Here is a 13,933-nt window from a genome sequence, read left to right on the forward strand (position 1 = left end):
AAGACAGGTCACAGAACCCACCAAGAAATGATTTAGGAACCCAGGATCCTTCATCTGGGTACCATCTTTGAAATGTTCACCAAGTTCTCCAAGTTCAACACCTGAGGATAAAAGGAATGATCCAGCTTGAGGACAGGTTGTGAGGGTAGGCCATTCACAGACTGTCAGTACCACAGCTGATGGAAAGCTGATTGGGCGCTTGTCCAGCTGTGTGCCTGACAGAGAACAAAGGCAGTATTATGAAGCGCTAGCAGACTTGGCCAGACTCTCAGGCACCTGAGCATTCTTCCTCCTGTGCCTAGAACACTCTCAGGACCTCCCTGAGGCAGGGCGGGGTAGGGGGGGATGCTCCCAGAATTCCGCAGTCAGTGCCTCCAATTCAAGTACTGGGACCCCCAGGTGATTCCCCTCCATCAGGCCTGGTGTGCCCTCACTTGGTGCTGCAGCCTAAAAAATGAGAGAGGCAGGTGCTTATTTTGTCCCACTCAATAGACAAGGAGCGGATTACTGCCGTAAACACCCTCATTCAGAAAAAGAACAGAAACTTCCCAGTCACTGACTCACAAGGACACTTGGACCTGCAGGGCAGCAACCTCAGCCTGGACTTGGGGGAGCCCTGGTCCGACTCCAGGGCTCCTCTCCAGAAGGGACTCCAAGGACTCAATTTTTCTGACAGCTCTCCATCTTCCCTCTTCGGAGTTCTCTCTTTTCCTAAGTAGGTTCCCTTAGTTGAACCAGGTGTTGGGGATCTGTCTGCGTAACTTTGGATCCCACTTTCTACCTATGACCCAGTCAAAGATGTTGCAGATGAGGTTTGTAGTGTCTTTGGGCAATATGATTCCTTTGATTACTTTTGATCGAGTTGCTTCCAGATAGTTCCATATAGTTGTAACCACACCCGAAGCATTCTCATAGACAAAGTTTTCAAATCTTCCTTTTTGCTTTCTCATGCCCTTGCCTACATCAGCTTAATAGTGGGGAAAGAAAAAAAAAAAAAAAAAACCCTCTTTAATCTGATTGTCACCATGAGGCTGAGTCATAATATGGCTTTGTAACTCAAAGCCTTTTAATTCAATATCTTATTTCCTTGTGTTTGTGTTTCCAGAGGCAGTTGGAATTTGCAACCCTTCACAGACCCAAATTTCTGGACTTTCTGCTTGCAAACTAGCCAGTTTTCTCCCGAGTTCTTCTCCTTCTTTTAATAGCATGCCAACACAGCCAGCTGCAGCAAACACACATTAACACTTTGATTTTTTTCCAGCTGCTTTTGCTACGGTTACTGAATCATGAGGCTTACAATCTGCCTCCAAAGGCATTGCAGGTAATAATTTTACTAAATATTTCCACCGTATAACATAGATCACCATCTACCTTGCCACCTGACTCTAAGTCAATGTCAGACATTAGCTTTTTGTGTCTACAGCCTTTCAAAGTATCAATCTACTATATCAGTCATGGACGTTTAATTGCTGTACAAATTCTCATCTCAGAGGTTTTAACACAATACATGTTACTTTCTTCTTGGTGTCACTGTCCAAGGGAAAGAGTTGGCTGGTTCTTCTCTAACCCTGACTCGAGAGCCTATACCTCTTCTGTCTTTGGCATTTCCCTATTTGACATGCAGCCTCTAGGCTTGTCCCTGTGAAGCTGGGAAGCACTGACCTCACACCCGTCATGTCCCATGAGCCAGGCCATAGTCACATGACCCAACTCACAGCAAGGGCTCCTTAAGTTCATTCACCTGTGTTTCCAGGAAGGGAAAACACAGCTCCGGGGGGAGGTCTGGCAATTTGGGCCACACTGTTGATAATAATCATAAATTATGATTCCAGTCCTCCCCTCTAGAAGCTTATAGGTGATATATAATAAAGCAAATAAAGTTAAGATGGGAGTGAGAATTTTGTATTCTCAGCAGGCTATTTACATGTCAGAAAAGGTACTTGTCAACAGAACAGGTACAATATAGTCCTGACAGGGTATCTGTGTGGGGTTGCAAGGCAGGCAGGAAAGAGGTGGCAGCACTGAGAAGTCTTTCTGCTGCTCCTACATCACTAGCGGTCACACACATTTGTTATTCATCTTACAAGCATTTCCTGAGTGACTGCTAAATTCTAAGTATCAAGTTAGGATCTGAGGATTGTTTCAGTTCCTGCTCTTGCAGTATTTAAAGTCTAATATTTAAAGTCTAATAATTACTCATATAAATAACGATTAATTTAATGAATGATAGGCATAATAAGTACAAGAAAATGTAAGATAGCAAAAGACAGACCTAGATTGGGAGTGAGTAGAGGTTCTAAAGCATGAAGCTGGGACCTAATGGCAGATGAAGAGATGGGGAAGAAATATCAAGGTTTCTGGCTTTTATGATTGGGAAGGAGAGAGTGCCATGCTGGGATAGGAAACACTGTCTTTAGGTTCGATGGGAAGATGATAGTTTCATTTTAGGATACACTGAGGTCAAGTTACCCTTGAGACCTCTGAGTGGAAATGTCAAGTAGGCAGTTGATATTCAAGTAAAGAGCTCTTTCGAGAGGTCTAGAATGGTGCTATAACTTTGGAAGAAGTCTTATGGACACTCTATTTTGTCCTCAAAGATGTGCCTCAGCGCCCTTTCTCTAAATTTATCATCTATGGGGGAAACCCCCAAAAGTCACTTACCCATCATCCAACCCCTGTCATTTTAGGGCTATACCCCAGTAGGGTGATTAATTTTGAATAGGAGCATTCTCATCGGAAGCCTATAGATTTTGTTAAATAGTGAATCAATAATGCACGAGTAAGAAAGGTTTTCCTTTTTTTTTTTTTTTTTTTATGTTTTCCATTTTTAAGTATCACTTCTCAGCCCAGGATGGAGGACAGAAACAGTGCTACAAGAAACAGAAACAAAGAGCACCTGGCCGGTATTCCATGATGACAACAAGAGAATACTCAGGGAGGGAGGAAGGCAAGGCAAAAGGACTCGATCTTCTGTTTTTCTTTTGCCTGGTTTATCCAATGCCTTAGGCAGCAAGCACCAATCTAACATTCAGCTTGGCATTGTTTTAAGCACAAATCTTTGCTTAAGCAATGAGTGTTCCTTGTAGGTTTTGAATATGAACACATAAGTAGGAGTGCATTTATTTTAACTCATTTGATGATGAGTTTACTGGAAGCCGAAGATCTGGTGTCTGTGAAAACCTTAGAAAATGATTTGCAATAACTCTTCAGATGAATGCAAATACATGAAAAGAAAAGCAGTTGAAGGTCGTCACACAAAGAGCCAGCACAAGCAGCAACCATTAAGAACAGGCATCTATTTTAATTTCTCAGGTGTGCGTTGATGAGGAGAATTAGAACTGTTTTAATTGCTAATCTCTCAGAGGAAGGAACACACCATGTTAATTAAATTCACTGATGATAGAAAAAGTGGGGGTGGATTAATCACTTCTAATGGCAGAACAATTTTCTTTAAAAGCCAGCTTTACAAATAAGAACTGGAATTCACCAAAAGAGAACTCTGCTCTTAAAGAATGTGCATGTGCACGTGCGTGTGCACACACACACACACAGCCTAACTACCCACGGAGCATAAATTGCAAGCTGTACACTTTTTAAATCATTTCAAGAGGTGCAATAACCACCCCAGAACGGCATCTCTAATTCACTTTCTGAGCAAAGATGTAGCAAGTACTTGCTACATGCACAAAGCTGCAGTATGAATAATAAAAGAAATTAAATAAATGTAGCTCTTCAACTATATGTTTGGACCGTGGATGTTTCTATGCAATCTGTATAGATCAATCATTAGGGACAAATTCACTTTTCTATGGCACTTCAATAAGGTAGCACCAAAACACCTCAAGGAGATGAAGTTAGGGGTGTCTCATTTTATTGAGTGAAAATGCTTTAGATCCTCTGGCATATAATAAAGTATATATCTCTAGGGACACTGAGTTTTGTCTTTATAAGGAAAGACAAGGGAAAGGCAAGTAAAATACAAGTTATAAGGATTATATAATCGAGCCTCTAAATAAGAAAATGGCTGGCTCTGCAGACCTCATACTGGAAATATTATAACTATCAGATTCCAGAGATGGAGGAAACAGGTGTCCAACTAGACCTGGAAGCAAGAGTGCCCATGAGGAGAAAGAGGGTAGGAGGGCAGTTCCTGTGTGGTTAAGGACTCTCAGCACATTCCTTTGAGAATATGACGTTTCTGTAACGGCTGTGTCTAAAACAGTGCCAGGGACAGACAGTACAGCTGGCCCCAAAGAAAGAACCCGGCATGACCATGACAACCAGCCATTTCCCATGACTTAAAACAAAAACCGTGTGTTCCTGGAGTCAGGGTGCCTAACTAGAAGCAGCAACTATCAAAAAATGTCATAGGAAGCCCACTCAGTAGCCAAGACCAACACAATTTTTATCTTCTAGCTTGTACACACGTATTCGGTTCTTACCAGGACAATGGAAACTACACAAAACTTCACTATTTTTATTTTATCTCCTGACATTGGGACATTCTATACTCTCTACCTTCAATTTGCTGATGATAAGGAAGGGCTGAAGCAAAAGGAACTATGGGTGCCCTATTTTTCCATTTTTTCTATGTCATCATGTTTAGCCTAAATGGCTGGCAAATAGCAGAAAGTAAGAATAAATAGGTTTCCTGGTTTTTCATGTGTCTTAGAATGCAAGTGCATTCTCTCTACATTCAGAGAAAGTTCTAATTCACACAGAAAGCGTGACCTCTGGGGGCTGTCAGCACCTTGCTTACTCTGACCTACAGGCAACGCACCCACTAACTCCTGTGAGTCCAGCTGAAATTCCACAAGGTATGCTCAGGGGGAGTCTGGGGGCTGTACACGATGGTGGGAAGGAAGGGGTGACAGGAACATGAATAGTTCATGTCTCCCTTAACAAGAACCATCCCATGTCCCATTGGGCTGCCTTCCCCAAAGATAAGTTCAGAGTTACAATTTTTAACAATTTCAAGATGGTGGCAGCTGAGCATTACAACAAGCACAGGACCCTCCTGAGAGTGGGCACCTCTGCGGGTGATGCCCTTTTGCCACAGCACAGGCTGCAGAGCCACATATGCACAGCTCTGAGGGACCGATGATGACAGTAAAACTTGGGACATGCCAAATGCTACAGGCAGGTCAGAAACAGTGATCCCATAAGAATTTCCAGCAGGCATCAGGTTTTCAAGTTTTTCATCTACACGGTATGTTGAAGAAACCAGACTGTAGAGTAGAAGACTGCACCTTAGTCCTAACAGCTATGCCTTCATTAGCCCTTATTAAATTTCTGTTCCACAGTAAAAGTTGTACTCAGGAAATATCCATCCGCATGTCCTGCAACCTTGACTCATGAAGATAATTCATCCGGTCCTCTTGACAACCCTTAAGACTAGATAGATCTACTAGGTTTAAAAAAAAAAAATTAGGATACCAAACTCTATCTGCAGAATGATCCAATTTTATTTAAAAAAAGAAAACAAAACAAAACTAGAATGAAAATTTCTGTGCCTTAGCAGTGACTATATAGTAGATTTAAAACTGTATTTTTTTTTATTTCATTTTATACAGTGCCTGGGTGGCTCAGTGGGTTAAAACCTCTGCCTTGGGCTCAGGTCATAATCTCAGGGTCCTGAGATCGAGTCCCGCATTGGGCTCTCTGCTCAGCAGGGAGCCTGCTTCCCTCTCTTTCTCTCTGCCTGCCTCTCTGCCTACTTGTGATCTCTGTCTGTCAAATAAATAAATAAATAAATAAAAATACTTAAAAAAATAAATAAATTTCATTTCATAAATTTTCCAAATGGAACTTGCAATTATAATAATGAAGGGGAAATGTTGCCATTTTTAAAAAGATACAATGCTTTCTGACCTTTGCTTCTCCAGAACTTGTATTGCTCTTGGGGTGAATCAGAATTTCAGTGTTCAATAGAAGAGCAAAACTTGGACACCCTTCCTTTTTTTGGTCCTGACAAGTCAGCTGGCAATGATAATATATGCCTGACTGCAAGCAAAGAAGAGTAAAAAATGTTTCTTGTAAAGCAAAGCTGGAATTAAAACAACAACAGTAACACCAACAATAAAAAAAATAAAAAAACAAAACAAAACAGGGAGCTCATTCAGCCATCCACTATCTGACATAGAAGGAGTTCAGTAAGTGTGTATGAAATTGTATTAAGGGTATTCATGCTTTCTCTCTGTCTGCATTTGATTAGTTACCCTGCCTTTCCTTAACCTATTAGAGTTGGAAGACAAGGGAATTTTGTTAGCTTGTTTCCCCAGGTCTGTACCTGTAAGATTTATATTTTATATATAATTTGGAGAATTTTGAAATATCTTTGAAATATATGTATGCACGTCTTTAACATCCTATACCAGAGAATCCAAAAAATCAAATTATATGCAAAGTGTAGAAGCAACAATGATTTCTTTACAAGTGATTGTTGACTTACTGCCCAAGATCAAGGCTCCATCACCTCACTGATCCAGGAACAGAATGGAACACTGGAGTTTTCAAATTTACCCCACCTGCTGCAATTCTCAAATCAGGAGTTTGTTGTTGAGATATATATATATATATAATTTTTTTTTTTTTAAATTTAAGCTTGTCCTGGGGTGCATGGATAGCTCAGTCAGTTGAACGCCCAACTCTTGGTTTTGGCTCAGGTCATGATCACAGGTCATGATCTCAGGGTCATGAGATTGAGCTCTGCAACCCTGCATCGGGCTACATGCTCATTGGGAGTCTGCATAAAATTCTTCCTCTTCCCCTCTCATCTCTCTAAAATAAATGCATCCTTTAAAAAACCATAAGCAATGAAATTGTGGTAGATACAGGTGCCACCTGGGGCACCAGCTCCTTTCGTCTTCTTAAGCACATAGCCATCCGTGTTCCCACCAATCTTTCGCTGAAGAGTGATCACATGGCAAAAGGGTGGGGATTGACTTCTAGGTTGGCCTCTAATCCTCCAGGTCCTATCCCTTCTGGCAACGACATGAGCACACCCAGGTGACTTCTTTGTAAGGCTGCTGCAGATGGCAGATTCACAAGGTGACTCTCGGAGCAGCTGTGTCTCCGTGACTCCTCCCTGGATTTTCTAGAAAAGAACTCCATTGCCTCTGAGCTATTGTACATCCCCGGGACTACTTGACTTAACAGTTAGCGTCCCTCACTAATGGAGACATTTACCCAGAAAGAACAGTTTACTTCTTTTTTTTTTCTTTTAAAGATTTTATTTATTTATTTGACAGAGAGAGATCACAAGTAAGCGGAGAGGAAGGCAGAGAGAGAGGAGGAAGCGGACTCCCCGCTGAGCAGAGAGCCCGATGGGGGACTTGATCCCAGGACCCTGAGATCATGACCTGAGCTGAAGGCAGCGGCTTAACCCACTGAGCCACCCAGGCGCCCAGAACAGTTTACTTCTTTAGTTTAGTTTTGTTTGTTTACTCAGAATGTTTAATAAACCAAGTTTACTTTTTAGAAAATCACAAAATGGTGGCAGATTATGGAGATTTTACAGGTTCAGTGAAAAATTGAGCACTAAGTTACTGATACGCTATGTGACAGAATTTTATCGCTCTAATTGTGCACTCAAATTAAATGTACATACCAAGAGTCATTTTTGTGTAAATATACTTAAATACTATTCACCTGAAACAGATTTGTCATGTGTTGGTGATTTGACAAAAGGCCAATTCAGTTTTTGATCTATTTCAAATAGTCTTCACCTTAATCTCGAATGGTTTTGATGCTTTCTGTTTTTGACATTTCTTTAATTTTTTTATTTTTGACAGAAATGAGATTTTTAACCTGTGCAAGCCCCCTCTCTGTTCCTCTCAGGTGATTTATTCAATTTTTTTAGTAGTTTTTGAGACACTAGGGCCGGTGCTATGATCATCTGTCTCATTATCCCAAAAGGAAGAAGTGAAAACTTTTGTGTCTAATATAATGTTTAGAGGGTGGCAAGATATAAAATAAATACAGACACCAATTGGTTTCCTATTAATATTCTAAAAAAGAAAAAAATAGCCCATAAGAAAGTAGAATGGGAGAAGATACCAGTCGTATTCTCCGTATCTCGGTGCGGTGCTTCTCAGGTTGTGGAGCACACCACCTCAATCAGAAGGGAGGAGGAAGGCAACAGATTCCCGAGACCCACCTAAAACTTCCTAACTCAAATTCTGGGTACATATACCATTGAACCTAAAATTTTAAACAATTTTAAACAGACCCCTAGTTAGTTCTTTTGTTCTCTAAATTTTGAGGTTTCCCAGTACACTAAATAAGAGGAGACGCCGCATAAATTTAAGCAAATTATTAAACTTATATAGGCTTCAGTTTCTTTATATGTAAAAAAAGGAATAACAATATTACCTATATCACAAGGCACTTTGGAAGAAAAATGAAATAACATAGGTAATGTATTTGAAACACTACTTCATATCCAGTGACCAATCATTTATTAGATAATAGTATTAAATACTGAAACAAGAAGCTAAAATATGCAGAAACAAGCTTAAGGAAAATCCGGGTCTTTTTTTTTTTTTTTAAGATTTTATTTATTTATTTGACAGAGAGACACAGAGAGAGAGGAAACACAAGCAGGGGGAGTGGGAGAGGGAGAAGCAGCCTTCCTATCCAGCAGGCTCAATCCCAGGACCCCAGCTGAAGGCAGATCATGACCCCAGCTGAAGGCAGACGCTTTACAAATGAGCCACGGGGGCCACCCAGGAAGATTCAGGTCTTAAAAAATCCAACAGAATGCCTTAACAAGGGACACCTGGGTGGCTCAGTTGGTTAAGCAGCTGCCTTAGGCTCAGGTCATGATCCCAGCATCCTGGGATCGAGTCCCACATCGGGCTCCTTGCTCTGCAGGGAGCATGCTTCTCCCTCTGACTCTGCCTGCCACTCTGCCTGTGCTCGCTCTTGCTCTCTCTCTCTGACAAATAAATAAATAAAATCTTTAAAAAAAAAAAAAAGAATGCCTTAACAATACTTTTAAAACTCATATAAATTGAGAAACATACTGTGTCCCTTTCTGTAGCAGAGGTGGGGAAAGGAAGGAGAATGTAATATTGTAAAAAAAAAAAAAAATCAACCTTTTCAAAATTGATTTTTAAGTTTCAAGTAGCTCTATACAAAATACCAAACCAAGGCTTTGCAATTGAACCAAATGAAGCTAAGTATCATCTCAAAGAAGAACAGGTAGCATAAAAAAAATTATCCAACCCTCTCCTCACCCATATACAAAATGCAGAAGGAAGCATAGTAAGGACCACTTTCTTTGTCAGACATCATAATGTACAGTTGCAATACATTTAAGAGCATAATATCATTATCAAAGTGGGCAGACATACCAATGAAAGTAAAGAGAAAATACAGAAATCTATATAAGGACATAGCTTAGAATACGGTAGAGTTGGTATTTCAGATCAAAGGAAAAACAGAAATTATTTAATATATGGTAATTGGATTATTGATTAAGTAATTAGAGTAAAAATAAGCTCTCTCCAATTTAATTTCAAAATGGAATAAAGAGTAAAATTAAACTATAAAAAAAGAAAATTAGAGTATAGAATAATGTGTCTGGAAGCATTCTGCATATTATGTTTACAGAAATAGAATAAAGATTAGGGAAGAAGTTAGGAAGGCAAGAATGATTAATAAAATATAAGAAGAGTAGGCAAGATAAGAAAGAAGAGTTAGTAGAATATTTTTAATCTTTTGATTATAAGAAGGAGATGAGCTAGAAACATTCCACCAAGACAAGAAAATACTCTAAGACTAAACTGCATCAGTACCATTTATGGTTACCTGGGTTACTGGATACTCTCACTTTGCTAATGATATAATAATTAGCAGAAAAGCAATAAAATCATAAATGCAATAAATGTTCATGAGAAATGGAATGGTGCGTAGAGTTCTATAGATCTCCATGGATCAGACTGTTTGACAGCCACAGTGGTCACCATCTTACATGGTGGGCATATCTACTTTTCATATCTCCTGTCTTATGGAGGTCTGTGAATTGGCCTCCAAAATCCCAACATGTCCCATACCTTGTGAAAACAGAGACCATTTTAATCTCACAAGCATCTATAGCCAACAAAGAATAGCTATAAAAGAACTCCCCTCTCCAGTGTGTGTTAGAGATTTGCTCTATTCCTGATACTTTCATAATTATATCTATCTTTGAGAAGATAATATTTTCTAGGCCCTCAGGGAACATAATTAAAAGAGCAGGTGAAAAGGACACACATGACAGAGAGATACCCAAGAATATAAATCTTCTAAAGGACAGATGAGCTTTCTAATTAGTAATACCTGCAAATTTTCTGGAAGTCAATTTGATAACAGACATCAACCAACTGGGCAGTACACATATGTTTTAACGCAGGATTTTACTTTTTTCCCAATATTTTTTTTATTGTGGTAAAATACACATACTATAAAATCAATCATCTTAGCCATTTGTAAGTATATAGTTCCATGGTAATAAACACATTAATTATGCTGTGCAACCATTACCACCATCCGTCTCCATAACTCTGCATCTTACAAAATTGAAATTCTACAACCATTAAGTAATAAGTCTCTAACTCTGCATTCCCCCTCCCCCAGCTCCTGGAAACCACCATTTAGATGGAAACCATCTACTTTGTATCTCAATGGATATCATAATGCTAGATAGTTCATATACTCTAGGTACTTAGTTGTCTTCTCGTGAGTGGCTTATCTCACTTAGCAACGTTCGTCCTTGTAGCACATCAGAATTACCTTCCTTTTTAAGGCTGAATATTATTCCTTTGTATGTATACATCGCATTTTGTTTATTCTGAACATTCCATGTTCTACGATCATGGGTATGATCGTAAGACCCTGTTTTCAATGTGAATATATACCAAGGAAAGGAACTGCTGGATCACATGGAAATTCTATTTTTAACTTCTCTGGGAACTGCCATATTGTTTTCCACAGTAGCTATGCCATTTTACATTCCCACCAACAGGGCACAAGTGTTTCAATTTCCCCATATCCTTGACAACTCTTGTTTTCTATTTTTTTAATAGTAACTACCTTAGTGGGTTTGAGGTGGCATCTCATTTTATTTTTGATTTGCATGTTCCAAATTATGAGTGATGTTAAGCACATCTTTCCATATGCTTATTGGTCATTTTTATATCTTTTCTAAAGAAATTTCCACTCAAGTCCTTTGCCTACTTTTTGAGTGAGGTTGTTTGTTTTGTTGTTGTTGCTGTTGAGTTTGGGAAGTTCTGCCTATATTCCGGATATTAATCCCATATCAGACAAATAATTTGCAAATGTTTTCTCTCATTCTGTGGGTTGCCTTTTAAGTCTGTTGATAGTGTCCTTTGATGACAAAATATTTACATTTTCAGTAAATTCAACTTGTCTATTTTTTCTAAAGTTACTTGTGCCTTCAGTCATAGCCAAGAAATCATTGCCAAATCCAGTAGCCTGAAGGTTTTGTCTTGTGAGTTTTATTTTTCTGGGTCTTACATTTAGATTTTTTTGTGAGTTTTATTTTTTTTGTGAGTTTTATTATTCTGGGTCTTACATTTAGATTTTTTATCAATTTTGAGTTAATCTTTATTTACAATGTTGGGTGAAAGTACAATTTCATTCTTTTGCATGTGGATGTCCAGTTTTCCCATCACCATTTGCTGAAAAGACAGTCCTTTTCCACACTAAATGATCTTCTTTGTTCACATATTGTCTTCTTGACTTTCTCTAGCTCTTCTGTTATGTCTTTCAATAGATTTAAAACAATTATTTTAAAGTCTTTGTCTAGTAAATCTTTCATCAGGTCTTTCTTTAAGAATGGTTTCTATTGATTTATAGATACACATTTTTTTAATGGGCCATACATTCCTGTTCTTTGTATGCCTTGATATTTTCTTATTGTTGAAAACTAGACATTTGAGTGAAATAATGTAAATCTGAAAATCAAATTTTCCCTCTTCTCCAGGCTTGCTCTTTCTTGATATTGTTCTTATTTTCATGATTGCTGTGGATGGTCTCTGGGTTGAGGATCAGCCTGAGATATAAACTGAATGCCTCAGATTTTTACTGAGTCTTTCTCTGGGCGTGTGTTGTCACTCTCTGTTTTGCTCATATATGCAGTATCCTTTGAATATTCTAGTCTTTAATATATGGCTCCCAAAGGGAAAAAAAGGAAAAAAAATAGAGGAGAGGATAAGGTGCTGGCCCTTTAAATGGTCTTTAAGTCACTTTGGTGAGGGAGAGGGACTTCAACAAGGTGAACAGCAGCAACAATGACTGCCCACTCTGTCAGCACCTCTGTGATCAGAAATAGTAATCAGTAATGAGAGCACGTGTCCCTGGTATTCGGAACACAGGGTCCTTTGTGCACACCCTGGCTCCTGCAAGCTGTGTGTGAGCTGCTCCAGGAACAGGTGCACGGCTGCTGCCATGTTACTGGGAGTGGGGATAGATAGCTGCCTTTATGCTAAGAACTGAAATTGACTAAAACTAACTGAACTTTATGCTCTAAGTCTTCCCCTGGAAATTGCAAGCCTTCAATATACTCCAGGATTCTGAAATGGCTTATGAGAGAGTTTCTGTCAGTGTTACAGTTGCCTAGAAGGGAAGACAGACTCCTGGTGCTTCCTGGTCTTCTATCTCCCCAGAATCTTCTATGTGATTCATTTGCAATAATTTTTTAAGGAAAATAGCTGGATATTTTAAAAGATGTTTGTAAAGACTAGTCATAAGGATACTATTATCATTGCACAAAGTAAAACTTATGTATCCAATAGTAGAAAATGACCCAAATAAATTATGGTATGTTGATATAATACTATGACATTAAAAACTGTGTTATATGTCAAGGTTTTTATTAGAAAAATACATCATAGGGGTGCCTGGGTGGCTCAGTCAGTTAAGCTTCTGCCTTCGGTTCAGGTCATGCTCCCAGGGTCCTGGGATTGAGTCTTGCATCAGGATTCCTGCTCAGCAGGGATCTGCTCAGCTAATTTTACAAAAAATATTAGATTGGTTCACAAAACATAAAAAATAGTATGATTGAACTTTTTATAAACTAAATGTGTGTGTACGTGTGTGTGTAAAACACAAGCCCAATAAATTGTAATTTCTATGCATGAGAAAAAAGTCAAAATCCACCTGTATTTGTTATGTATGAGACATTAAGTTACACTAAGAAGAGCCAACTGCGTTTCCACCTTTACTATTTAAATATAATTCACATTCTTATTTTGGAAAAAGACCACAACATAAATTTTGTGTCTAGCTTGGCACAAGCTAAGAAATAAATAACTCAAAAGTATTTTAGGGAGAACTCAATCATAACAAGTTATGAGAGAAGGATGGGCAAATTTGTAAAGGGACCAAGAGAGTTTTGTGAGAAACAGAAGAAAATCTCTCTCTTCTGTTTTGAAGTTCACCATTACGGGAAAATTCCCAGTGGGTGGAAACACTATGCAGGCAGCCCACTCGTGCTCTTAACAAGATGATCACCATGAGAGATGCAAGAAGATGGACGCATAAATTGTGCTGAACACTAAGGCATCCAGGCACAGCATAGGGCTCCTGCTAAAACTTGACCAGCTCTGCTTCTAATGCCTCTTCTTCTAACTCACGCTCACTGTTTGGGGAAAGCACAGTTCTAAGTGCTCTGGGACAGCTAGGTTATGCGGTCATGCCTCAGTGTGTGGGCTCATGCATGTTTGTCCCAAAAGAGTTCTGTGCTGAAGCATAATATGGAAGACCAAGAGCAAAAGAAAAAAAAAAAAAAAGGCAAATAAAATGCCAACAGTGGGGCGCCTGGGTGGCTCAGTGGGTTAAGCCGCTGCCTTCAGCTCAGGTCATGATCTCAGGGTCCTGGGATTGAGTCCCGCATCGGGCTCTCTGCTCAGCAGGGAGCCTGCTTCCC

Source organism: Mustela nigripes, chromosome 4 (genome assembly GCF_022355385.1).
Source record: "Mustela nigripes isolate SB6536 chromosome 4, MUSNIG.SB6536, whole genome shotgun sequence".
Taxonomy (NCBI): Eukaryota; Metazoa; Chordata; class Mammalia; order Carnivora; family Mustelidae; genus Mustela; species Mustela nigripes.